Source organism: Pollicipes pollicipes, unplaced genomic scaffold (genome assembly GCF_011947565.3).
Source record: "Pollicipes pollicipes isolate AB1234 unplaced genomic scaffold, Ppol_2.1 Scaffold_7261;HRSCAF=8764_pilon_pilon_pilon, whole genome shotgun sequence".
In the NCBI taxonomy this organism is placed as follows: domain Eukaryota; kingdom Metazoa; phylum Arthropoda; class Thecostraca; order Pollicipedomorpha; family Pollicipedidae; genus Pollicipes; species Pollicipes pollicipes.
The window spans coordinates 45,982,790-46,009,544 of NW_023597054.1; the positions used below are offsets into that span (position 1 = coordinate 45,982,790).

At 53.5% G+C, this 26,755-nt stretch overlaps 1 long non-coding RNA gene across 1 annotated transcript in view; it reads left to right on the plus strand.

Moving 5' to 3' along the window:
• LOC119111984 (uncharacterized) overlaps positions 1-21,268 on the plus strand; it is a 43,373-nt gene extending 22,105 nt beyond the window's left edge. Inside the window, exon 3 of the long non-coding RNA XR_005095652.1 lies at positions 20,587-21,268. This is a non-coding gene — a long non-coding RNA (uncharacterized LOC119111984). The remainder of the gene's footprint in view (positions 1-20,586) is intronic.
• The last annotated feature ends 5,487 nt before the right edge of the window (positions 21,269-26,755 follow it).

Here is a 26,755-nt window from a genome sequence, read left to right on the forward strand (position 1 = left end):
AGTGCAATGAAGAAATAGAAAAAGATGGCAAATTAGATGGGCTACAAAATTGCTACTTTGCAGTTTCAAAATATTGCGTTCTTTGAATTAATTTTTTTTTAGAACAAATTATCGGTTGTTTTGCTAGGCTTTGTGCAAAATGTCGGATATTTAAAATTTTATTGAATCCAACGATTTGGAGTCATGAAAATTATGTTTTTTTATTGCATTTTGGCATTTAACGAACGGATATCGACAAATATATGTTACCATCAAATTCCCTAGACAGTTATAGTCCAAAACACCTTTTCTCTGTATTTCAAACGTTAATATTTCGGGTATTTTTGGTCACAGATACTGTTATTTTTTCTAAGAATCCTTCGACCTCACTTGGACCCGACCCCCGCCCAAATTTGAAAAACCACACACAGGCACCTGTCCAATTTGTCTCGTCGAGAGCTTTCGAATGATGTTTCGCCCGTCTTGCTCCGACTGACCAACGTATATGTGTAGGAGCGTTTCCATGAGTGGTGGGGGGGGGGGGGGGCAGTGAAGATGGACCGAGAAACACTGGCGGATTTAGCTGACCAATTGGAGAGGGAAGTTGTAGCAGGGCAGACACGTTGCCAGAGAGAATTTGCTCAGAGAATATCTTCAGCTACAAAGGGGGTGGGCGAGACCCGAATTCTTCGAACTCAGTTCCTTCCATGAAATGCCAGTATTTCCAAGCAGAATGCATGTTTCAGCTACGGGGGGGGGGAGACGCTCCAAACTCTGGCAAACCGGTTTTTTCCATGTGTGTGGGTTTCTGCGGTGAGCGTAGTGCCTGGGCCGGTGGCAGAAGCAGTTTCCCCTCCCTGAAATCTTGCATCTCCTCTTCCTTCTACCTACCCTGGCTTGGTCGCCACTCTTCGTCCCTGCCGCGCTCCAGGTGCGAGCGTCAATGCACAAACTTTGTCCGTCCGCCCCTTCCGGGGTGGCCGCCGTGGTACGCTCCCTCAGACCGGCACGCCTCTCGTCGCCCGCGGAGCAACGGCAGCTGCTCCTGGCACGGATGAGAGTCGCCTTCACGCTGTGATGGCCGCTGCAGCTCGGTATCCCTTCTAAAACCCTGATGTTGCTCGTCTTCTTCCTCGTCGCTGTGTCTCGTCCCGGGTTTCCATAGCGGAGACCAGGGTCTCGATTAGGTTTACGGCTGCCGGTCCGTATACGTACTGAGAACCTCTTCTTCTCTGTGCGTCGCTTACAACGCCTCCTCTTCTGCCGCGACTGCCGCCGCTTCATCAAACGTTGCACATCGCTTGCGCCAAACCATCCGACGGAGGGTGGGGCGCAGTCCTCGCACGAAGTTGATACGCCTGATGTAGTCCAGCAGTGGGTTCCGTTGTCCTGCGGTCTGTGCCAGGCTGTCGCCGTGTCCTTCCTGGTCGTTGCTTTCAGTGCCGCTGAACGGTGAGCATCCCGATCCCACGCGCTTGTCTTCTGGGCTCAGGGAAGACAGCGATAGCTTCCTCACTACTTGGGCCCATTCGTGCACGGTTTTCCCGTCTTGCTGACCAGTGTGGAGTAAGAACTGGTTCCACTGTTCCTCTCCGGCCGTGTGGTATCTTTCAGGTCACGTTTCAGCGCTGGCCAGGTCTTCGCTTCCCCCCCCCCCCCCCCTCTTGCAGATGATCGACGAATTCGCACGCATCTCCCTTGAGCCTGATAAAAGCCACCTTCAACATCGTATCTTCTCCCCAGCTCGCGAAGTCGCTGGCCCGCTCCAGCTCTCTGATCCATTCCGTGATGTTGTGCGTCCCGTCATATTCGTCCACGGCGTGGAAGACGAATTTTTCCATCTGGAGCACATGAGTGTTGTCAGTGGGCAGCCCCGCTTCTATCTTGCTTTAGGTGCCTCTCTCCCGTCGTGTTGCTCCTGGGCTCGGCGACGGTAGTCTGTGGGATTGTGGCCTCGTAATGCTGTCAATGAAAGCCCCACATTCGGGCGCCAGCTCTGTGACTGCTTGGAGTGAGTGTGGTGGGGCGCCGAGTGCATGGAGTCTGTGTGGATTGGTTCGGGCCGTGGGTCCCGGGGTTGGTATCCAGCAGGCTCTTGCAGATATAATTCGTCAGTGTGTGGGACCCCTTCCAGTTGGGCGCATTATGATGCGTGCGGTTCCGTTTTAGCTCCGATTAAATATTTTCGTAAACTAAAGGGTGGAGGTGGGGTACCGTGACTAAGGGCGCACAGCCATGGGCGGGCAGACAGCCGTTCATGTTGCCTGACCGGACCCACCATCCCGTCAATGCCCCGGTCGCCCGCTTTATCCTAGCTCTGTGGCTCACCTTAGCTGCAACGTGCGTAGCCGCGTGCTAGCATCAGCTGGCTCGTATGCCGACTAATGGGCCCCTCATTATAAATTCGCTCTTGTGGGGAGACGTAACGGCGGCAGCCGGCAGCGCACAACATCCAGCGGCGGCCGGGCAGCCGCGCACGCCGCCCACCAAGTGCTAGCTGCTTACACAGACATAGGAAATGGGGTTAGAGAGCGGCATGCCTCCACTTTTTAGCAGACAGTAGCTACAATAGTTTCTGTTGCTTCATGAAGTACATAGCTAGGAATTTTCGGAATCACGAGAGGAGCTTAAATATGCAAATAAATCTGATCTAGGTGGGTAAGATTACTATCAGGGCAACATCAACGTTTTGCTGGCCCCCACATTTCAGGACGTTCCTATCCTTTAGCCGACTGATGCTTATACATTATGGTGGGCCCTTTTTGCAACTTATTTTTTATCAAAGGCTATAGGTCAAATTTTGATGTGTCGACACATGGTCATCACGAATGAAGCCCTGAAAACACATGAGAGGTTTTCGTGATGGCCAAGTCAAAAAGTTTGCGGAATGGAACACCGATTTTTTTGCCAAATTGGTTTAATCCTTTAGAAATTGGAACCGAAAATATTATAAAAATATGTACTGATCAAATCATTTATTGTCCACAAAATGGCATCGCTGAAACCAGTCTGTGACTTTTTATTTTCACTGTGCACGAAGAAACGTTTCAAAGCTCGATGCTTAGTGCCTCGGACCGATCATAGATGGCGCTGGTGCTGGCCGCCCTCTTGCCGCCCGCTAGGCGAAGCTCTGCCCCGCAGGGGGCCTTCTGGAGTCTAAGACAGAGTGTAGCCACTCACTGCACCTCCCTCCGACCCCCCCCCCCCCCCCCCCCCCCCGCCTCTCTCAAGGCCCCATTCTGGCGTAAGCTGCCCAAGTGCTTGACTTAGGCAGCTGCTGTTTCTGCATGCGGCGCTGAGTAAGGATGTTCAGCGCCTTGCCGTCCTGCCCGTCTGACCCTATCACTGTCGCCAGGGGGGCGGGGGGGGGGGGCACCACCACCACCGTCACCTGTGCTAACGGGAGTGTCTACAAGGGCGGCCAGCTACCTAAGGGTGCTACCAGGATTGGATTAAGGTTTGGTTCTGGCTGCCAGGTTCTCTCACTGGGAAAGAAAGGAATTGGAAGACAGTTAAGATGCGGGTTTGTAATTAATCTGCCCTTGGCTGGCGGGTTTAACGTCCGTTGGCGAACTTTCACGATACCTCAAAAACGTACTGTCGCTTACGCCAGCGACATGAACCTCGCAGGGACTTCTCCTACGCCAAGTTAACATCTGTGGTAAAACAAATAGAGGACCACTTTTGTGACGCTACTACTCCCCATTTTGCTGAAAAAGGGAAATATTGGAAAGGATGTATATTAAAGTCGTCGTTTTTTAAGCAGAGTGCAGTGAAGAAATACAAAAAGATGGCAAATTAGATGGGCTACAAAATTGCTACTTTGTAGTTTCAAAATATTGCGTTCTTTGAATTTATTTTTTTTCGAACAAATTATCGGTTTTGCTATGCTTTGTGCAAAATGTCGGATATTTAAAATTTTATTGAATCCAAAGATTTGGAGTCATGAAAATTATGTTTTTTTTAATTGCATTTTGGCATTTAACGAACGGATATCGACAAATAAATGTTACCATCAAATTCCCTAGACAGTTATAGTCCAAAACACCTTTTCTCTGTATTTCAAACGTTAATATTTCGGGTATTTTTGGTCACAGATACTGTTATTTTTTCTAAGAATCCTTCGACCCCACTTGGACCCGACCCCCGCCCAAATTTGAAAAACCACACACAGGCACCTGTCCAATTTGTCTCGTCGAGAGCTTTCGAATGCTGTTTCGCCCGTCTTGCTCCGACTGACCAACGTATATGTGTAGGAGCGTTTCCATGAATGGTGGGGGGGGGGGGGGGAGCAGTGAAGATGGACCGAGAAACACTGGCGGATTTAGCTGACCAATTGGAGAGGGAAGTTGTAGCAGGGCAGACACGTTACCAGAGAGAATTTGCTCAGAGAAAATCTTCAGCTACAAAGGGGGTGGGCGAGACCCGAATTCTTTGAACTCAGTTCCTTCTATGAAATGCCAGTATTTCCAAGCAGAATGCATGTTTCAGCTACTGGGGGGGGGGACGTTCCAAACTTTAGCAAACCGGTTCTTTCCATGTGTGTAGGTTTCTGCGGTGGGCGTAGTGCCTGGGCCGGTGGCAGAAGCAGTTTCCCCTCCCTGAAATCTTGCATCTCCTCTTCCTTCCACCTACCCTGGCTTGGTCGCCACTCTTCGTCCCTGCCGCGCTCCAGGTGCGAGCGTCAATGCACAAACTTTGTCCGTCCGCCCCTTCCGGGGTGGCCGCCGTGGTACGCTCCCTCAGACCGGCACGCCTCTCGTCGCCCGCGGAGCAACGGCAGCTGCTCCTGGCACTGATGAGAGTCGCTTTCACGCTGTGATGGCCGCTGCAGCTCGGTATCCCTTCTAAAACCCCGATGTTGCTCGTCTTCTTCCTCGTCCCGGTGTCTCGTCCCTGGTTTCCATAGCGGAGACGAGGGTCTCGATTAGGTTTACGGCTGCCGGTCCGTATACGTACTGAGAACCTCTTCTTCTCTGTGCGTCGCTTACAACGCCTCCTCTTCTGCCGCGACTGCCGCCGCTTCATCAAACGTTGCACATCGCTTGCGCCAAACCATCCGACGGAGGGGGGGGGGGGGGGGCGCAGTCCTCGCACGAAGTTGATACGCCTGATGTAGTCCAGCAGTGGGTTCCGTTGTCCTGCGGTCTGTGCCAGGCTGTCGCCGTGTCCTTCCTGGTCGTTGCTTTCAGTGCCGCTGAACGGTGAGCATCCCGATCCCACGCGCTTGTCTTCTGGGCTCAGGGAAGACAGCGATAGCTTCCTCACTACTTGGGCCCATTCGTGCACGGTTTTCCCCTCTTGCTGACCAGTGTGGAGTAAGAACTGGTTCCACTGTTCTCCTCCGGTCGTGTGGTATCTTTCAGGGCACGTTTCAGCGATGACCAGGTCTTCGCTTCCCCCCCCCCACCCCCACCCCCCCCCCCCTCTTGCAGATGATCGACGAATTCGCACGCATCTCCCTTGAGCCTGATTAAAGCCACCTTCAACATCGTATCTTCTCCCCAGCTCGCGAAGTCGCTGGCCCGCTCCAGCTCTCTGATCCATTCCGTGATGTTGTGCGTCCCGTCATATTCGTCCACGGCGTGGAAGACTAATTTTTCCATCTGGAGCACATGAGTGTTGTCAGCGGGCAGCCCCGCTTCTATCTTGCTTTAGGTGCCTCTCTCCCGTCGTGTTGCTCCTGGGCCCGGCGACGGTAGTCTGTGGGATTGTGGCTTCGTAATGCTGTCAATGAAAACCCCACGTTCGGGCGCCAGCTCTGTGAATGCTTGGAGTGAGTGTGGTGGGGCGCCGAGTGCATGGAGTCTGTGTGGATTGGTTCGGGCCGTGGGTCCCGGGGTTGGTATCCAGCGGGCTCTTGCAGATATAATTCGCCAGTGTGTGGGACCCCTGCCAGTTGGGCGCATTATGATGCGTGCGGTTCCGTTTTAGCTCCGTTTAAATATTATTGTAAACTAAAGGGTGGAGGTGGGGTACCGTGACTAAGGGCGCACAGCCATGGGCGGGCAGACAGCCGTTCATGGTGCCTGACCGGACCCACCATCCCGTCAATGCCCCGGTCGCCCGCTTTATCCTAGCTCTGTGGCTCACCTTAGCCGCAACGCGCCGAGCCGCGTGTTAGCATCAGCTGGCTCGTATGCTGACTAATGGGCCCCTCATTATAAATTCGCTCTTGTGGGGAGACGTAACAGCGGCAGCCGGCAGCGCACAACATCCAGCGGCGGCCGGGCAGCCGCGCACGCTGCCCACCAAGTGCTAGCTGCTTACACAGACATAGGAAATGGGGTTAGAGAGCGGCATGCCTCCACTTTTTAGCAGACAGTAGCTACAATAGTTTCTGTTGCTTCATGAAGTACATAGCTAGGAATTTTCGGAATCACGAGAGGAGCTTAAATATGCAAATAAATCTGATCTAGGTGGGTAGGATTACTATCAGGGCAACATCAACGTTTTGCTGGCCCCACATTTCAGGACGTTCCTATCCTTTAGCCGACTGATACTTATACATTAGGGTGGGGCCTTTTTGCAACTAATGGCTATAGGTCAAATTCTGATGTGTCGACACATGGTCATCACGAATGAAGCCCTGAAAACACATTATGAGAAGTTTTCGTGATGGCCAAGTCAAAAAGTTTGCGGAGTGGAACACCGATTTTTTTGCCAAATTGGTTTAATCCTTTAGAAATTGGAACCGAAAATGTTATAAAGATATGTACTGATCAAATCATGTATTGTCCACAAAATGGCATCGCTGAAACCAGTATGTGACTTTTTATTTTCACTGTGCACGAAGAAATGTTTCAAAGCTCGATGCTTAGTGCCTCGGACCGATCATAGATGGCGCTGGTGCTGGCCGCCCTCTCGCCGCCCGCTAGGCGGAGCTCTGCCCCGCAGGGGACCTTCTGGAGTCTAAGACAGAGTGTAGCCACTCACTGCACCTCCCTCCGACCCCCCCCCCCCGCCCCGCCTCTCTCAAGGCCCCATTCTGGCGTAAGCTGCCTAAGTGCTTGACTGGGGCAGCTGCTCTTTCTGCATGCGGCGCTGAGTAAGGATGTTCAGCGCCTTGCCGTCCTGCCCGTCTGACCCCATCACTGTCGCCAGGGGGGGGGGGGCACCACCACCACCGTCACCTGTGCTAAGGGAAGTGTCTACAAGGGCGGCCAGCTACCTAAGGGTGCTACCAGGATTGGATTAAGCTTTGATTCTGGCTCCCAGGCTCTCTCACTGGGAAAGAAAGGAATTGGAAGACAGTTAAGATGCGGGCATGTAATTAACCTGCCCCTGGCTGGCGGGTTTCACGTCCGTTGGCGAACTTTCACGATACCTCAAAAACTTACTGTCGCTTACGCCAGCGACATGAACCTCGCAGTGACTTCTCCTACGCCAAGTTAACATCTGTGGTAAAACAAATAGAGGACCACTTTTGTGACGCTACTACTCCCCATTTTCCTGAAAAAGGGAAATATTGGAAAGGATGTATATTAAAGTCGTCGTTTTTTAAGCAGAGTGCAATGAAGAAATACAAAAAGATGGCAAATTAGATGGGCTACAAAATTGCTACTTTGTAGTTTCAAAATATTGCGTTCTTTGAATTAATTTTTTTTTTAGAACAAATTATCGGTTGTTTTGCTAGGCTTTGTGCAAAATGTCGGATCTTTAAAATTTTATTGAATCCAAAGATTTGGAGTCATGCAAATTGTTTTTTATTGCATTTTGGCATTTAACGAACGGATATCGACAAATAAATGTTACCATCAAATTCCCTAGACAGTTATAGTCCAAAACACCTTTTCTCTGTATTTCAAACGTTAATATTTCGGGCATTTTTGGTCACAGATACTGTTATTTTTTCTAAGAATCCTTCGACCTCACTTGGACCCGACCCCCGCCCAAATTTGAAAAACCACACACAGGCACCTGTCCAATTTGTCTCGTCGAGAGCTTTCGAATAATGTTTCGCCCGTCTTGCTCCGACTGACCAACGTATATGTGTAGGAGCGTTTCCATGAGTGGTGGGGGGGGGGGGGGGGGCAGTGAAGATGGACCGAGAAACACTGGCGGATTTAGCTGACCAATTGGAGAGGGAAGTTGTAGCAGGGCAGACACGTTACCAGAGAGAATTTGCTCAGAGAAAATCTTCAGCTACAAAGGGGTGGGTGAGACCCGAATTCTTCGAACTCAGTTCCTTCCATGAAATGCCAGTATTTCCAAGCAAAATGCATGTTTCAGCTACGGGGGGGGGGGGGGAGACGCTCCAAACTCTGGCAAACCGGTTTTTTCCATGTGTGTGGGTTTCTGCGGTGAGCGTAGCTGCCTGGGCCGGTGGCAGAAGCAGTTTCCCCTCCCTGAAATCTTGCATCTCCTCTTCCTTCCACCTACCCTGGCTTGGTCGCCACTCTTCGTCCCTGCCGCGCTCCAGGTGCGAGCGTCAATGCACAAACTTTGTCCGTCCGCCCCTTCCGGGGTGGCCGCCGTGGTACGCTCCCTCAGACCGGCACGCCTCTCGTCGCCCGCGGAGCAACGGCAGCTGCTCCTGGCACGGATGAGAGTCGCCTTCACGCTGTGATGGCCGCTGCAGCTCGGTATCCCTTCTAAAACCCCGATGTTGCTCGTCCTCTTCCTCGTCGCGGTGTCTCGTCCCGGGTTTCCATAGCGGAGACGAGGGTCTCGATTAGGTTTACGGCTGCCGGTCCGTATACGTACTGAGAACCTCTTCTTCTCTGTGCGTCGCTTACAACGCCTCCTCTTCTGCCGCGACTGCCGCCGCTTCATCAAACGTTGCACATCGCTTGCGCCAAACCGTCCGTCGGAGGGTGGGGCGCAGTCCTCGCACGAAGTTGATACGCCTGATGTAGTCCAGCAGTGGGTTCCGTTGTCCTGCGGTCTGTGCCAGGCTGTCGCCGTGTCCTTCCTGGTCGTTGCTTTCAGTGCCGCTGAACGGTGAGCATCCCGATCCCACGCGCTTGTCTTCTGGGCTCAGGGAAGACAGCGATAGCTTCCTCACTACTTGGGCCCATTCGTGCACGGTTTTCCCCTCTTGCTGACCAGTGTGGAGTAAGAACTGGCTCCACTGTTCCCCTCCGGCCGTGTGGTATCTTTCAGGGCACGTTTCAGCGATGGCCAGGTCTTCGCTCCCCCCCCCCCCCCCCCCCCCCTCTTGCAGATGATCGACGAATTCGCACGCATCTCCCTTGAGCCTGATTAAAGCCACCTTCAACATCGTATCCCCTCCCCAGCTCGCGAAGTCGCTGGCCCGCTCCAGCTCTCTGATCCATTCCGTGATGTTGTGCGTCCCGTCATATTCGTCCACGGCGTGGAAGACGAATTTTTCCATCTGGAGCACATGAGTGTTGTCAGCGGGCAGCCCCGCTTCTATCTTGCTTTAGGTGTCTCTCTCCCGTCGTGTTGCTCCTGGGCTCGGCGACGGTAGTCTGTTTGTGGGATTGTGGCCTCGTAATGCTGTCAATGAAAGCCCCACGTTCGGGCGCCAGCTCTGTGACTGCTTGGAGTGAGTGTGGTGGGGCGCCGAGTGCATGGAGTCTGTGTGGATTGGTTCGGGCCGTGGGTCCCGGGGTTGGTATCCAGCGGGCTCTTGCAGATATAATTCGCCAGTGTGTGGGACCCCTTCCAGTTGGGCGCATTATGATGCGTTGGGTTCCGTTTTAGCTCCGTTTAAATATTATCGTAAACTAAAGGGTGGAGGTGGGGTGCCGTGACTAAGGGCGCACAGCCATGGGCGGGCAGACAGCCGTTCACGTTGCCTGACCGGACCCACCATCCCGTCAATGCCCCGGTCACCCGCCCCGCAGGGGCACCGGCTTCGGTCGGTGTAGGGGACTAGCGCCCCCTCGGGTCCCAGCTCCGGTAACGGGTGGACAGCGCAAGCTGTTCCTCTCAGGGCGTAGCGACCCTGCCGGTACGTGAGCCCCTTCTCCTTGTCCCGCTTGCTCCCTTCCCATTACCCATTTTCCCGCATCCGGCCCACTCATCACTCCTGATCCTCGTTTTATCGGGGTCGCCGTGCCCCCTCGCCCTCGTCCCCGGGTTGATCGGATCCTGGTGGCTGAGGGGCGCGTCGTGCGGGTCAGTCACGGCGCGTCCCAACACTCCACTTTGGCCAGGATATCCGGGGGCGCGGGGGGCCCGTGGGGCCCCACACGGGTCTAGCGGCTTGTCGCTCGCGTCGCGGTTGGGTGCTCCTTGCGGGTTCCGCTTGGGGCGCCTGGCCGCGCGCAGCGGCTTAAGGGGTCAAGGGGCGGCGGCGCTGAACCACGGTCAGGACGGGGAGGGGTCTCCCCGGTTACACCTGGCCGTGTGGGAGGCGTCGTCCGCCCCGTATAGCACCGAGGTAGCCCTGGCGGCACCACCACCAACTGGTGAGTGGGCCGTCCCCCAGTTGGGCTCCGAGGTGGGTGGGGAGCCCCGGTGCCGAAATAAAGAACAACCTTGCATGGCATCTACAAACCCAAAAAACTCCCGCCCCCCGAGAGGGGGACGGACTGCGATGAATTTAGGGTGCAGCGAGGAGTCGGTTCCACCTGCCCCACGCGTTCTTGTCTTCCGGAGTGATGTGAAGAACCTGGCATCGCTTTCACCGTTTCAGCGCCGAAACGGATGCGACAGGTTGGGAAAAGTCACCCGCTGTGACAAGCTGAGGGACGGCGCGATCGAAGTGGAGTTCGCAAACGGCACCGATGCGACTCGAGCTTTGACTGTAACTGAATTTGTATATGCCGCGAGAACCGAGGGTGCAAAGCGAGACGTGAGCGTGCCGGTCACGGTCACACCGCACCACACCAAAAATTTCTCAAAAGGTATCATAAACTGCTATGACCTTCGTGACGTCAGCGAGGAGGAAATCATCGAAGAGTTGGGAATTTTCGGGGTCACGGCAGCACGTAGGATCACGACCAGGAGGGGTGATGACCAAATCCCTACAAACAACATTATACTGATATTCAACCGGCCTGATTTACCGTCTGATATCCGCATTGGCTACGCAGTTGTCAAAGTCAGGATCTTCGTTCCGAATCCGATGCGATGTTTTCAATGCCAGCGCTTTGGTCATACAAAACCACACTGCCGCAAGCGAGCTGTCTGTGGGAAGTGTGCATCTTCCGAGCATTCGGGAGACCAGTGTACCTCTGTGCAGCCCTGGTGCGTGAACTGTGGCACGGGGCAGGTACCGCACACAACTTTCGATCGAAGTTGTCCAGCCTTCATGAAGGAAAAGGAAATTATATCACTCAAAACTTCAAAGAACATTTCTTTCTGCGAGGCGCGTGAACAGTATGAGGCTAATCACCCCAAGGTATCTTATGCCGAAAAATCCAAAACCTCTGTACCACAGTCCACCAGCATCAGTCACATGTCAGCGGTCCAACTCATCACGCTCCTGCGATCCTTCGGTTTGTCTGTGGTGCCGGCGGGGCGGGCGACCCCCGCCCAGTCGGATCCTCCTGGTCCTTCAGTTGCGTCCTGCTCTACCAACGCTGTGCCGCCGGACCTTCATGTGTCGTCGGGGTCGCAGGCGGGGGAGGAGGAGGGATGGACGGTGGTCAAGCGCGGCCATGGTCCGCGGGCTCGGCCTTCCTCGCCTCGCCTCGCCTCGCCGCCACCCCGGACCGGGTACGCTGGCGTCAAGCGTGCCCCGGCCGGTCTCCCGTCTCCATCTGACGGCGGGAGCCCCAGAACTCGTCCCAGAGTGGGGCACCTCCCTGCAGATTCCAACCGTGGCTCTCAGTCAGAAAAGTCTGCTTCTGCGACTGGCGCAGCCCAGTTCTTTTAGGACGTGCCCGGTTTTAGTATGTGACCTCCAACCGGCTTTTTAACACGCCCCCTTTACAGGCCTTTTTACAGTGGAACTGTAGAGGAATAAGGGCAAATGCCCTCGACCTCCAGGCTGTCGTCAGCGAGCACTGTCCTGCAGCCGTAGCGCTGCAGGAGACCAAGCTTGCTTCTAGTCACCACTGCACGCTGAAGGGATACGCCCTGTTTCGCAATGATGTGTTAACCGACGGTATCGCACATGGCGGTGTCCTTCTTGCAGTCCACCACAGCGTGCCAGCCAGGAGGTTTAACCTGCGGTCTACGCTACAGGCTGTAGCCGCACGCCTACATTTTAATCACCGTCACATCACGGTGTGTTTTTTATATCTTCCACCTGGCGTCGGTTTTCCATTGGAAGACATGAGACGTTTAGTGCATGAGTTGCCTTCACCATGTCTTCTTTTAGGCGACTTCAACGCTCATCACACCGCGTGGGGCTGTGATAGCACGAACACCCGCGGAAGGATGTGCGAACATTTTATCCGTGACTCGTCACTGTGTATTTTAAACACAGGGACTCGTACTCATTTTACACTGCCGTCTGGTCAGACTTCCGCGCTTGACCTGAGTCTTTCTAGTCCCGAGCTGGTGGAGAGCCTCGAGTGGTCTGTGGCAGATGATCCAATGGGCAGCGATCACTTCCCAGTGTGGCTTCGATTCCAAATAAGAGGAACGTTGGGTGTAAGACCACGACGTTGGAATGTAAAAAAGGCTGACTGGAGAGAGTTTGAGGCTCGACTGGAGACATTATGTCAGACCGGAGGTGTGAGGGTGACACCCTCTATTGAGGATTTTACTCACAGACTTCTAGATTGCGCTAGCGATTACATCCCGCGCACTTCTGGATTTCCCCGTCGCACTCCTGTGCCGTGGTGGACGGAGAAGTGTCGTGACGCAATTCGCGCACGCAAACGTGCTTTCCGAGCTTTTGACGCCAGAAGTAGCTTGGAGAATTTAGTAGCCTTTAAGAAAGCCAGGGCTTTCGCCCGCCGCACGATAAAAGAAGCGAAACGTGAATCCTGGCGTATGTACGTAAGCACGCTCAACCGATTCACACCAACTTCGCAGGTGTGGGCTCGGATCAAACGTATCTCCGGGCAGTTTTCATCCGTGCCACTTCCTGTGTTACGTGTTAACGGCCAGGTGGTGACTCATCCGTTGGATGTGGCTAACGGGATCGCCCGAGCACTCTCCCACCGAAGCGAAGGTGCAAACATGAGCCCACAGTTTTTACGGCAAAGAGCACAATCCGAAAAAACCGTAGTGAACTTTTCTACAAGGCAACCACAGGCGTACAATGAGCCCTTCACTTTGGTGGAGTTGGAGTCGGCAATCGGAAGACTTCGTAGTGTATCGGAAGGTCCTGATGACATCCACAATGAGATGCTTCGACATCTGCCTCCGTGTGCACGTCGTGCACTATTGGCGGCCTTCAATAGGGTGTGGTCAAGAGGTGAGTTCCCTCCGGCCTGGCGGGAAGCTGTTGTGGTGCCTATCCTAAAACAGGGGAAGAGTGGGCTGGACCCTCTTCATTACCGACCCATTTCACTGACGTCATCACTGTCCAAGCTCATGGAAAAGATGGTAAACGTGCGACTCACTTGGTTTTTAGAGAACAACGATATTTTTAGTAACTCGCAGTGCGGATTTAGGAAAAACCGTAGTACGGTGGACCATCTCTTAACACTGGACACCACGGTTCGCAAGTCTTTTCAAGAAAAAGCGCATATGGGGACAGTATTCTTCGACATTGAAGCCGCCTATGACACCACATGGCGCCATGGTATTGTTCAAAAGCTCTTTAAATATGGTATACGTGGCCATATGGGTGCTTTTCTCCGAAGGTTTTTAGCCAAACGATACTTCCGTGTTCAGGTCGGCAACGTCCTCTCCGACAGGTACGAACAAATGAACGGCGTGCCCCAGGGCGGCGTGTTAAGTGTTGCACTGTTCGCAGTTATGATAAATGATATTTGTGATGTGCTCCCACAGTCGGTCGGACGTGCCCTTTTTGTTGACGATTTTACTATTTGGACCAGTGCAGCGAGAGCACCAGCGATGGAGCGGCGTCTCCAGCTGGCTGTGGACCGCGTTGAAAGATGGGGTGACATGAACGGGTTTCGTTTTTCAGGCGACAAGACCGTTGCGATGCATTTTTGTCGTCGCCAGCGATGTGATGATCTGAGCATCCGTCTATATGGTCGCTCTATTCCAAATAAGGCCGTGGCCAGGTATCTTGGGATACACTTTGACCGCCGCCTTACATATAACGCACATCTTAAAATGTTACGCGATCGATACTTTAAATCTCTCAACATACTAAAGTGTGTGTCTCGCACATCGTATGGGGCAGACAGAAGCACGCTTATGCTTTTATATCGTTCCCTCGTCCGCTCCAAACTGGATTATGCATGCTTTGTTTATGATGGCGCGTCTGAATCCAGCAAGCGTGTTCTTGATACCGTCCACCATACTGCCATTCGCATTGCTACTCGGGCGTTTCGCACATCACCTTCCGTCAGCCTTTTAACGGAGGCACACGAACCACCACTTTCGACGAGGAGGAAAATGCTTGGCATGCGTTATGCCTTGAAGCTGCGGCAGTTCCCACTTCACCCGACATATTCTGCAATATTTTCGCGGTTTGCAGTAAGTTCTCTTCGTCATGGGCCGCAGCAGCACGCTTTAACTTTTGGTTCCCGAATGAGAGCGTTATTGCTTGAGAGCGGAATTCCTGTTCGGGGTGTAAGGCAAGTAAGCCGCCTGGCTTCTCCTCCGTGGCAAATGACCACACCCTTCATTGACACCTCGCTTACGGAAATTAGGAAAAAAGACGTCACACCACACCTGTTGAGATCCAGGGCAGTTGAGCTTTTGGCGTGTTATGAAGGATATACCCTGACATACACAGACGGATCCAAAACCTCGGATGGCGTGGGTTGTGCTTTCGTTAGCGGGTCCGTCACTCGATCGTTCTCGTTACCGGCCCACTCGTCAGTTTTTACGGCGGAATTAGTTGCAATCACCAAGGCGATATGTTTCATAGAAGTGGGTGAAGAATCTTCACACGCCATTTTTACAGATTCACTGAGCAGTCTCTCTGCACTGAAGTCTTTTTATCCATCATGTCCCCTTTTACAGGACATTTTATCACGCCTGACACAATTGAATCGGGTTGGAAAGAGAGTTGCACTATGCTGGATCCCTAGTCACGTCGGTATCGTGGGCAACGAACTGGCTGATGCCGCTGCTAAGCGAGCAGCGGTAGCACCATATACCCGGTTTTTGCCTATCCCTGCCAGAGATTTTTACCCGGCAGTCAAGACCTTCCTGAGAAGCAGATTGCAGCGCTGTTGGGACCAGGTGGGGGGCAATAAGCTCAGGGCAATAAAGACAGAGTTGGGCTTGTGGTCGTCATGCTCTCGCAGTATGCGGTGGGAAGAGGTGGTTTTATGCAGGCTGCGCATTGGGCATACTTATGCCACCCATGGCCATCTGTTACATGGAGCCGACAGACCCCTATGCCAGCGGTGTGGTGCCGTCCTGACTGTCCATCATGTCATTATATCATGTCCATGCCTCTTCGAAGAACGACGACGTCACTTTGGTTCACAGGCTTCGACCCTGACGATAAACGATGTGCTTGGTGACAGTTCCTCCTTTCTTGGTCCCAAACAGCTCTTTTCGTTTTTAAAAGATATTGATTTTCAAGTCATTTTCACACCGTACTAATTAAGTAACAGCATAGTTATGGGCGCAAAATGACCACTGCAGTCGACGCGCCCGAAAACTCCAATGAACAACAACAAAAGCCCCGGTCACCCGCTTTATCCTAGCTCTGTGGCTCACCTTAGCCGCAACGTGCCTAGTCGCGTGCTAGCATCAGCTGGCTCGTATGCTGATTAATGGGCCCCTCATTACAAATTCGCTCTTGCGGGGAGACGTAACAGCGGCACGCGGCAGCGCACAGCGCACGTCCCCGCAGGGGCACCGGCTTCGGTCGGTGTAGGGGACTAGCGCCCCCTCGGGTCCCAGCTCTGGTAACGGGTGGACAGCGCAAGCTGTTCCTCTCAGGGCGTAGCGACCCTGCCGGCACGTGAGCTCCTGCTCCCTGTCCCGCCCGCTCCCTCCACATTACCTGCACTCCCGCATCGGGCCCTGTCACCACTCCTCATCCTCGTTTTATCGGGGTCGCCGTGCCCCCTCGCCCACGCCCCCGGGTTGATCGGATCCTGGTGGCTGAGGGGCGCGTCATGCGGGTCAGTCACGGCGCGCCCCAACACTTCACTTTGGCCAGGATATCCGGGGGCGTGGGGGGCCCCGTGGGTCCCCACACGGGTCTAGCGGCTTGTCGCTCGCGTTGCGGTTGGGTGCTCCTTGCGGATTTCCACTTGGGGCGCCTGGCCGCGCGCGGCGGCTTAAGGAGTCAAGGGGCGGCGGCGCTGAACCACGGTCAGGACGGGGAGGGGTCTCCCCGGTTACACCTGGCCGTGTGGGAGGCGTCGTTTGCCCCGTATAGCACCGGGGTAGTCCTGGCGGTGACTAGCCATCCTTTATGGGTTCTTCTCACCTTAAAAGGAGTCAAGGGGCGGCGGCGCTGAACCACGGTCAGGACGGGGAGGGGTCTCCCCGGTTACACCTGGCCGTGTGGGAGGCGTCGTTCGCCCCGTATAGCACCGGGGTAGTCCTGGCGGTGACCAGCCATCCCTTATGGGTTCTTCTCACCTTAAAAACAGCCGTCCTCCGAAAGGGGGACGGACCTCGATAACCCCAGGGTGCAGAGAAGAATCTGCGCCCCCCGGTCCACGGATCTTGATCTTCGGTAGTGATGAGACTAAGCTGTCTTCCCTCTCACCGTTTCAGAGGCGGAACGGCTGCGACAAGTTTGGAAAAATCACCAGATGTGACAAGCTCAGGGATGGGAAAATAGAGGTAGAGTTTGCTAGTGGTCTGGAGGCAAGCAGGGCGATGGCAGCCAAGGAATTTACGTATACTGTTCGGGATGAGACTGACAGGCATGAAAAGACCGTGTCAATATCAGCAACACCACATGAATCCAAAAATTAATCCAGGGGTGTAGTCAATTGTTTCGATCTTCGTGACGTCGCCAAGGACGAGATAGTCGAGGAGCTCTCAGAGTTTTGCGTGACGAGCGCTCGTAGGGTTCTCGTCAGACGGGGAGGGGTGCTGATACCCACCAACAGCCTCATTCTGACGTTTAATTCCACTGACTTGCCGGTCGAAATACGTGTGGGATATGCTCGAGTGAAGGTCCGCCCTTATAGTATCTTACGGATTTGATGAGACGGCGACACGAAACGTAGGAAAAACAATGGACGATATGAACCACAGATCACTCAACATTTCACAAGAACAAGAACTCTCTACCTTTCACAAGAACACCGTCCACAAGCAATTAAACTAACCCGAAGTCGGAGACTACGACGAAAATACAACGTAACCCTCGTGTGAGACGCTTTGTCATGTCCAGGCGGGTTGTCGCGCTAGCAAGTGTGATCTTGCCGGCACACTGGAACTGTTGCGCAGGCGCGAGGCAACACCTCTGACTTCTGACATCGTGCCGTGATCATTGCGTTTAAAGGATTCTGATGGCTCCTCGTCAACCTCCAAATATTCACAATGCCACATCTTACCCGCAGAAACGAGAAATGCTACGCGGACACCATAAGGTGCACGCTGCGTTAAGCTTCCTGCCGCCTCCGTCCGCACCGCTTGAGCACTAAGTGTGAGCAACTAAGTGTGATCCGAAGGTCCACTATGCGACGCGGTTTGTCTGTGACCATGCCTTCACACCAGCGTGCTTCAAATGAATGTGTTTTCCGTCGCAGCGCCATAGAAGTGTGCTGGGACCGTCGTCCTTCAGGATAATGCACATGCGGGACCAGTTCACGCGGTACTTCTTTTCAATGCTGTTTCGCCTTTGCTCGTGGCGACTTCTTTTTCGATTTTCTGCGCTACGTCCATCCACGACTGCGTCCATTTGCATATGCTTGCCGTTTCTTCCAGACATTGTCGATCCTGGTTTTCGTCGTTGCGAGACCCTTTTCACCATGATAGTATGAGGGTTCTGCTAGAACGCCCACGGCGTCATTAAAAGCGCCATCTGATCTTTTGCTTGCCAATTGACCCCGGTGTGAAACTTGATGACCGGTCCGTTAGGTTCCAGTGGCCAGCGCTAGAACACTTGTGGGCGAAGCCGTAGTCGTCCCAGTAAAACCTGGCATTGGCGTTGCATTTGTGTTTCGCCAGCTCATGGCTTACGCAGTACGCTGGCGGTCCGTTCTCGGCCATGTCAGATGCTCCAGTTGGCACCGCGGTCGGAGCTCACCACAGCATATAATCAACAACCATATGCTTGCCTGACCAATTTGCTTGCGGGGAACTCGCTGAGCGCCAACAAGCTGCAGTCGGTGAAACCCCGTATTGGATTATGGCAGTCGTGCTTTCGGGACAATAGGGTGGAAGAAGTTGCCCTTTGTCGGTTACGCATAGGTCACACATATGCTACGCACCGTCACCTGCTATTGGCTGGCGACAGACCATGCTGCGGTCAATGCTCTGATCCACTGACCGTGCATCACGTACTGGTCGCTTGCCGCCACCTTACTGCAACGAGAGCGCAGTTTTTCGGACGCCACGTCCAGAGTCGCACGCTACGCGACTTTTTAGGGGATTCTTCGAACATCGTCGGGTTTGGTAAAGTGCTCCAGTTCCTTCGCGCTATAGATTTTCCTGTAATCTTCTCATCATGATGCTAGGGCCGATCATCATGGCTCTATAGGGTGACCTGATTGATGCACTTCTCTGATTGACGGCTCTGCATGAATCGATAGTTATGGGCGCTGCATGACCTTTAGCAGTCGATGCGCCCTAAATCCCCAAATCATCATCATCATCATTGCGGGTTTCTCGTGCTGAGGTGCATGACCGATTTATTTGTGCTGAGGCGCTCGAGGCGTTTGCTGCGCTGCTGCCCAGCACCCTGGATCGGCTCTGAGATCAGGGCGTCCACGTCTGTGATCTCGATGTGTACTGGCTTACTGTGCCCCTGTATGGCTTGCTGTGCTGCTGTGTGACTCTTATGCACTTTCACTGCAAGGAAAACAAACGGATGCCCGTGCACGACCCCCTCATGCAACGGCTGACGTTGCCTGCCTGCTCCGTCAAGAAATCGACTGTTGAAATCCCGCCAGGTTATCTTCAGGATTCCTTCCTCAAATCATTCTCCGTAGACGTGGTGCCGCTTATTTGTCATCGTCCGTCTGCACCGCGGCGTGTGTAATCTGATGCATTTTCGCGTAGTTTGATAAGACAACGCCTGCCGTCTCCACACGAGCATTCCTCTGTGTGCGCTTGCGGGCGAACGCCATGACCCTTCCGGGTCACCATCCAATCACATTCATGTGTAATCAAACTCAACTACCTCACGCAAACTCAGCTGCTGTTACCGCACGTTGGTGGATGGTGGTTGGGTCGCGGTATCGATCAGGCACAATGGTGGACTCCCAGTCAAGCCGGCATCCTCGGTAACGAGCTCGCGGACTCCGCTGCGGGCGGGGCGTGCCACGCGCGCGTGTGTACTCCTTCCAGCATGCGACTGTTACCCAGCTGGGTTGTGATTTCTGCAACCCAACTGGCAGCTCTTTTAGAGCTTACAAGATATCTTAAGAATGTCCGTCGCACCAACAGGCAGCGGCGCCTTAAGCTCGGCCCGGCAGGAACTGATTGCATATACGTTTGTGAAGACTACAGACACCCTTCGTCTTCGCCTCTCCCACCAGATGTCTGTCTTTTTGTGTAGAGATTTTGTCATTCTTACAACCCTTCAACACGTAGCCTGTCACCCTGAATTGCCAGCCCATGGGGAAAGTTGGAAATGAGGATGCGCACGCTTCAGCGAGGGTGGCTGCATGTGTGCACAGGCCAAAGGCCATTTATGTACCTGCTCGAGATATCAGATCGGTATTCTTCAAGCGTCCTCCCACCACCGAAGCCGCTGCCGAGAAGTTCCGCTCTAAAGGCTTTGCTGGGGCTATACAGGTGAACACATGCGTTCTATTTTACGAAACAGAACAGTGTGATGACGTGTGGAAACGGTGGTCTGTTGAATGAGGCTTGGCCTCTTGCCGACGCCTCAAAACGGAAAGGCGTCACTTTTTTACTTCTCCTTCGGCTGATAGGCCAATGCACATGCCGCAGCATCGCAAATGTCCTCGCGTTCTAAACACACATGTACTTGGCCGTTGTATATGCTGGGCCTCCTTACATTGAAGGTGCAACGCTGGAGCCTGTATTGAGGGGCGCAAAATAACATCGTTGTCCAAGTGCCCTTAAACGCAAATACCATCAACACCTTCACCATTGATATAAGCGGCTTCGCACAGTCCAGCTATGCCATGCAGGGTGGCCGGCCGACGAGGGCGCTGCCTCCGATCTGTACTGTAGCGTGACAGAGCCAAGCGCGGTGACACCCAGCGGCTGCAGGTGGTGAGGCGTGTGGCGCGACAGGCTCCGTAAGTTAACGGCCCACTGCCGAGCAAGGTTAAGAGCTTCATGAGGCACGTCACTCGTGCCTTACTGGTGTGCCATTTGTAACATTGTCTGAGGTAATCGTGTACAGGTAATGATGATGATGATGATGGTACTGATTGACTTTTCTTTTTATTGGCTTGGAACTTACCTGTGACGTACCCACGCTGCACAGTGGCGCCGTGATGACCCGTTTCAGCGTTGTAAAGCTGGGTATGTTTTCAGACGAAGGCGTCTTAAACCATTCGGCCTGCTCTTCATTGTCTGGAGGCCCTCAGATCGCGCCGGCGGCGGCGGCCGCTCGCGGGGCTCAAAAGCGCAAGCTGCCCGTACCAACTCCTGCGTCCGAAAGAAGAAACGTCTGAGCAGCAAGCGGCGGTGAACGAAGCATCCGCTCAGTGGACCGTCTGTATCCGATGGCGTGCTTTGTGTGTGTCACGTAGACCTGTGAAACGCAACCAAGTGTCGTTCAATCGTACCTGGGGAGGCGAATGCAAGTTATGAGCCCTTGGATAGTAGCATTCGCTTCTATGCTCTAGATGAGCGCGCCTCTTAAAGTAAAATACGCGATGTCATTTGGTAAGCTGGCAATCGCTCGGCTTCACAAACATATCTCAAGCGTATCTTTCCATTATTGGTAGTGCTTGGCCAGTTTGGAAATATCGTGTGAAGAATGGAGGCGTGCAACGTTGTTTTGTAATTTCGGTACTGTGTGATTGACGCCTCCTCGGAGATGTGTTGGACAGTTCTGTGATAACGTAGTTTATGTCGCTGAACGATAAAATCAACTAACTTTGTGTTTGGATGCACCTCATATTGAATCCGCCCGCTGATGTGTGACTTGGACGTTTGAATGATCGCATCGGTTTTGGTTTCGTCCCGGGAGAATATACATATATAAATTATGCCGAGCAACGAATCAGTACGCTTTAACGTTATAGGCAAAAGAAGAATGAATTGCGCCATTCACAGGACTGCCCTGTGCAGTTTCTGCAAGCTGGCACAGTTCCCAGACCATCCGACTTACAGAGCGGTGTTTTCGCTGAGCATACGAAGCCTGCTTCAGCTTCAACGATCACGACAGGCTTCTCCTTTTCGTGTCCGGATGCGATCAGTTCTATGTGAGCGGCTTAAACTTACGATACGTCGTCCGACTTCCCCCATGGAGATTGCTCTTCGGGAGCTTACGTCGCCAAGGGCGGATGTTTCAGTGTTAGGCATGCGAAAGCAACGCGTGCTTGCGACGGAACTAAAAAAGCGGAGCCTTAGAACGCATAGCTTCCTCTGGTGGATACCTGATATTACCTGGCACGTGACCCGCACACCAAGCCATTTTTTAACGCATGATTTGCATGCTGTAGAGACAGGTAAAGTTTTCCAGTTTTTTTCTGTTCAAGCCCCCGCATTACTGCATTCTGGATAGCAATGTTGTGACGTCATCATGGGACTAAGTCATGTGGCACGTTCTGACGGCGTGAAAACGCTGTTCTTTGCGGGTTGGTTTAAACAGAAATTTATTTTCACCTAGCACATTCAATGAAATATTTTCAGTTGGGAAATGGCGTCGGTTTGCACCAGAGGATTAAAATTATTGGTGAAATGCGCTTCCAGCCCGCCCCCGACAGACAGATGGGGTTATCCATTCACCAGGGATTTATCAGGAATAACTCTAGCCTGAGAAAACTCTAAAAGAAAACTTTAGCAGCTGAGAAGTAGTTTAATAAGGATTTTTGGGGGCGGTGGGGTATTATTCTATGCGCACCGCTTTTATCTAACTCATCCAATATTACAGATCAAGTTTGTATCAATTCGTCCAACATTAAGTTAACCAACACCTGGGGAGACAAAAGCACAGCAACAGCGAAATTATTGGCACCTGCCCTCCTCACATTACCTTATTTTCACGTTTCACTCCATGTAGATATTGCAGTACGAGGATTTATGCGCATGCATTGCCCATTAATGAATTTAATGCAAACGTCACATATGATTTTGATTTATTCATATTTAAATATTCCTTCTACAAAAAAACATTACATATGGATATTCACGTGCGTTGGCCTTGACGAATATGGCTCGTGTGTTAAAACGAAAATGTGCCCCCCCCCCCCCTTGGGAGGCACCGCCTTTCCGTGGTCGGGGGGATTGCGTGCCCCAATGATCCTGCGGGCGGTCGGGGAGGCTTGTAAAGCGCCTCGTCCGGCCAAAGGGGAGGGGCCAGACGAAACGTGCCTCCCGCAAGGGCTCTGACTCGTTCAGAGTAGGGATTAGCAACCCCTCGGCCCCAGCTTTTCAGTCCTGCCTGGGTCTCGCCGTAGCCCGTTGGATCCGCAGGTAGCGATAAAGGGATCCTGGTCCCTGATGGAGTTGCCCTGCGGGTCAGTCGGGGCAGCTTACCAACACGTGGCTTTGACCCAAATTTGTGATCCTGCGGATGCCTCGTGAAGTCTCCACACGAGGAAATCGGTTGGTCAGGCGTCGTGTTTCCGTGACGCTGGCTTGGAGGCAAGCAGGCCATGTGAGGGGTGTTGAGGGGGGAGCTGCCGGGTGCAGTGTCTGCCTCGTCGCGCCCTAAAACCCCAAATCATCATCATCGACACCATTAAAGGACCGTACCTCGGTTTGTTACCAGGGTGCCTGGTTAGCCACTGCGAACCGAGGCACTGGCGCCCGCAGACTCGTGTCCGGCGGCTCTTGCAGCAACTATTTTGGCACACTGGTCTGCGTGTAGCGTGCTGGTAGTCCTGGCGACTCCTCTCTTAGAAGTGAACCGTCCTCGTGTTGGGCTCCACGGTGGGCGGGGAATCAGCGCGCCGAATATAAACACATACTTATGGAGACCATATCATCAGGCAATCCCCAAACCCCGACCGTCGTTCTGTGCCATTGCCCCAGATTCTGGCCGAACGTAAGATCCGCCAAGGTAGTGACCAAGGAAAAATAGTACCGCTCCGACTGAACCCTTTCAGCGCCTACATTTTCCAAGATCGGGACACCCAAGGATGTCTTTTTGTGTGCGTATGGGGGCATAGAAGTGCATCTAACAGACGAACGCGAGATCCAGTGCATACTCAAGACGACCACACTAATCTACGAAGTACGAGGACAGAGAACATTAGGGTGCCCGTATCAGTGCACTCTCACCCCTCTAAGAACTACTCCAAGGCTGTGATTGCTTGCCGGGACCTTCGCGGTGTGAGTGATGAGGATGTTGCTGAGGGCTTGTGTGAGGAAGGGGTAGCGGCGGTGAGACGTATCAAGAGGAGAGAGAAAGAGAGAGAGAGGAGAGCTGACCGGTACTGATTCGATTATTCTGACGTTTTGCTTTGCGAGAGTGCCAGATAGGGTCCGCGTGGGATATCAGTCGGTCCCTGTTAGGGTCTGTGTGCCCGATCCAGTCCGATGCTACCGGTGCCAGACGTATCGTCACTTCACGGACAAGTGCTGGAAAAAAGTTAGATGCGGAAGGTGTGCGGAAATAGGTCACCAACACTGAGTGTAAATCAGAAACCGTGAAATGCGTCAACTGTGGTCAGGGTCACGTGGCGTCATATCGCAGCTGTCAGTCCTTGTCAGCGAAAGCTGTCCTGAATATCAAAGTGAAGGAAGGAGTCTCGTTTCGGGAGGCCCAACGCCGACAACGATGCGAGCACCACAAGGACATGGTGCACCCTCACCCCCCTAAGAACTACTCCAAGGCTGTGATTACTTGCCGGGACCTTCGCGGTGTGAGTGATGAGGATGTTGCTGAGGGCTTGTGTGTGGGAGGGGTAACGGCGGTGAGACGCATCAAGAGGAGAGAGAGGGAGGGGAGCTGACCGATACTGATTCGATTATTCTGACGTTTTGCCCTGCAAAAGTGCCAGATGGGGTCCGCGTGGGATATCAGTCGGTTCCTGTTAGGGTCTAGGTACCCGATCCAGTCCGATGCTACTGGTGCCAGACGTATGGTCACTTCACGGACAAGTACTGGAAAGAAGTTAGATGCGGAAGGTGTGCGGAAATAGGTCACCAACACTCTGAGTGTAAATCAGAAACCGTGAAATGTGTCAACTGCGGTCAGGGTCATGTGGCTTCATATTGTAGCCGTCAGTCCTTCTTGTCAGAGAAAGCTGTCCTGAACATTAAAGTGAAGGAAGGAGTCTCGTTTAGGGTGGCCCAACGCCGACACAACGATGCGACCACCACAAAGACGTACAAAGACGCCCTTACTAAACCGGCAAGAAATCTAGCCTAAGTGACATCCGCAGCCAACGAGGTACTGAAACTGAGTGGACTTGATTTCAAAGGCATGACTGTAGGCGAGTTTCTTTCTTTTCTAAGTCTTTCTTTCTTCTCTTTCTTGGTTTCTTTCCTTTCTTTTCTTTCTTTCTATTCTAAGCACGCTTGTATCAACTGGCCCTGCTGCCACGTCGTCCCGCAAGTCGGATCCTCCGAAAAAGGATCCACCTGCGGCATTGGCCGCCGCTAGAGAAGCTCAACCTATGGGGTTGGACCCCCCCCCCCCCCCCCCCCCCCCCCCGGTGGAGCTGCCAAAGAACCTGGGACTGGGGTGCGACCCGGGAACGGGAATGGATCGCGGTCCAGCGAGGCCGTGGACTTCGCCCCCCCCCCCATCATTGCACCCCTGTCCAGCCCGTGCTGAAGATACGCCCTCTCGGGCTCCATCTCCCCCTCCTTCCTTACCAGCTACGACGGGATCTGTCCTCACTGGCACAGAAGCGCTACAAGAGCTGACGCCCTCTGGCCCCTCAGCTAATGGTCCTGCCGGGAGCGCCGGTCCTCTTGGCTCACGGGAGCCGGATAAGGTTCGGCATCTGGTCCCCGCAGGGGCACCGGCTTCGGCCGGTGTAGGGGGCCCCACACGAGTCTAGCGGCTTGTCGCTTGCGCTACGGATGGGTGCTTCGTGCGGGTCTCCGCTTGGGGCGCCTGGCCGCGCGCAGCGGCTTAAGGGGTCAAGGGGAGGCGGCGCTGAACCACGGTCAGGACGGGGAGGGGCCTCTCCGGTTATACCTGGTCGTGCGGGAGGCGTCGTTTGCCCCGTATAGCACCGGGGAGCCCTGGTGGTGACCACCTCCCGAGGGAGTGTCGGGCCGTCCCCCAGTTGGGCTCCGTGGTGGGTGGGGAGCCCCGGTGCCGAAAGAAAACCCCTCTTTGCATGGCATTTTCTAACCCTAAAAACACTCGTCCTCCGAAGGGGGGTAGGACCACGATAACCCAGGGGTGTCGCGACATCGAATTGTGGCCCGTTTGGACGGTTTTGGGTCACCTGATTCAGCATCTTACCAGGCTTGTTGGCTGCCTGCATGAGGCCTGTAATAAGTATCCAATTTTTTCCCTGCCCAGAACAATTATCTACCCAGATCGTGATGGCCTCCACATCTCGCTGCAGCTCAATGTACCGAACGAAGGCGGAACATACGTCAGCTGCGTCCCGCCCCGTTGTACCCTCATGCCACACGATCGAAACGGCCTTCGGTTCTCGTTTGCCGAGCGGTGAAAACGCCTCGTTGTAAACCACAAGAAGAGACGTGAATATAGCGACTTTGCGCGGGAGCTGTGGCAGAAGGAAGATCTGCGTCATATTTGCGGACACGACAAGCTCATTGTCTTCCTACACCCTTATAAGCGTCTTATAAGCGATCCGCGCCTCGTTTCTGTGCTTGATGTGCTGGATGTGAGCTTGACAGTCCCTTCGCCGTCGCTGCACGTGTGCAGTGAGTGTGCCGCGCATTCGGCACATTCCTCATTACCAAGTTGCGTGAACCCTATGTTCATTTCAGCCATGGTTCGACGATATCTTGTTTCTGAGCATTTGTTGATGACATGCATTTCTTGAAAATGCTTGAAGAGGGTGGCTGTATTTAGATCCGGAGGCAAGCACCGCCACTCCGGAGCGTGCAAATACCTATAATGAGGAGCAACTGGCTTAACTGACGTGATGTGATGCTCGATGACTGTGCTGTCCAATTTGTTACTTGGTGTCTTCCTTCCTTTCCGATCCACGGGGGCTGCTGGCTGAGGAGTGATGCTGGCGAGGACTGGCTTGTCATTGTCGTTCTTAAAGCCCAAAGTTGCCAGGGAGAATATTTTGCACACGGCAACAGCTTCGGTTCCAACCGGGAGATGCCACCGAAGAGCCCGTCTTCTTTTGCTTTGTTTTGTTTTGTTGTTTTTGGGGGGGTTCATCTCCTGATATCGGCCCGCTGATCCGATCCATTACGAAGTGGCGGTACCACTCACGTCCAGCTGACCACAACAGTGAGTTTACTGCAGCATTGATTTCTTCTCGCACATTTTCCGGAACCCTCCGATCACATTTCAGCTGACAGGTACCCTCTTCGCAGCCCACTGGCGCTGACAGGAGCAGGTGCTTGGTTTTGAAGCCCTCAA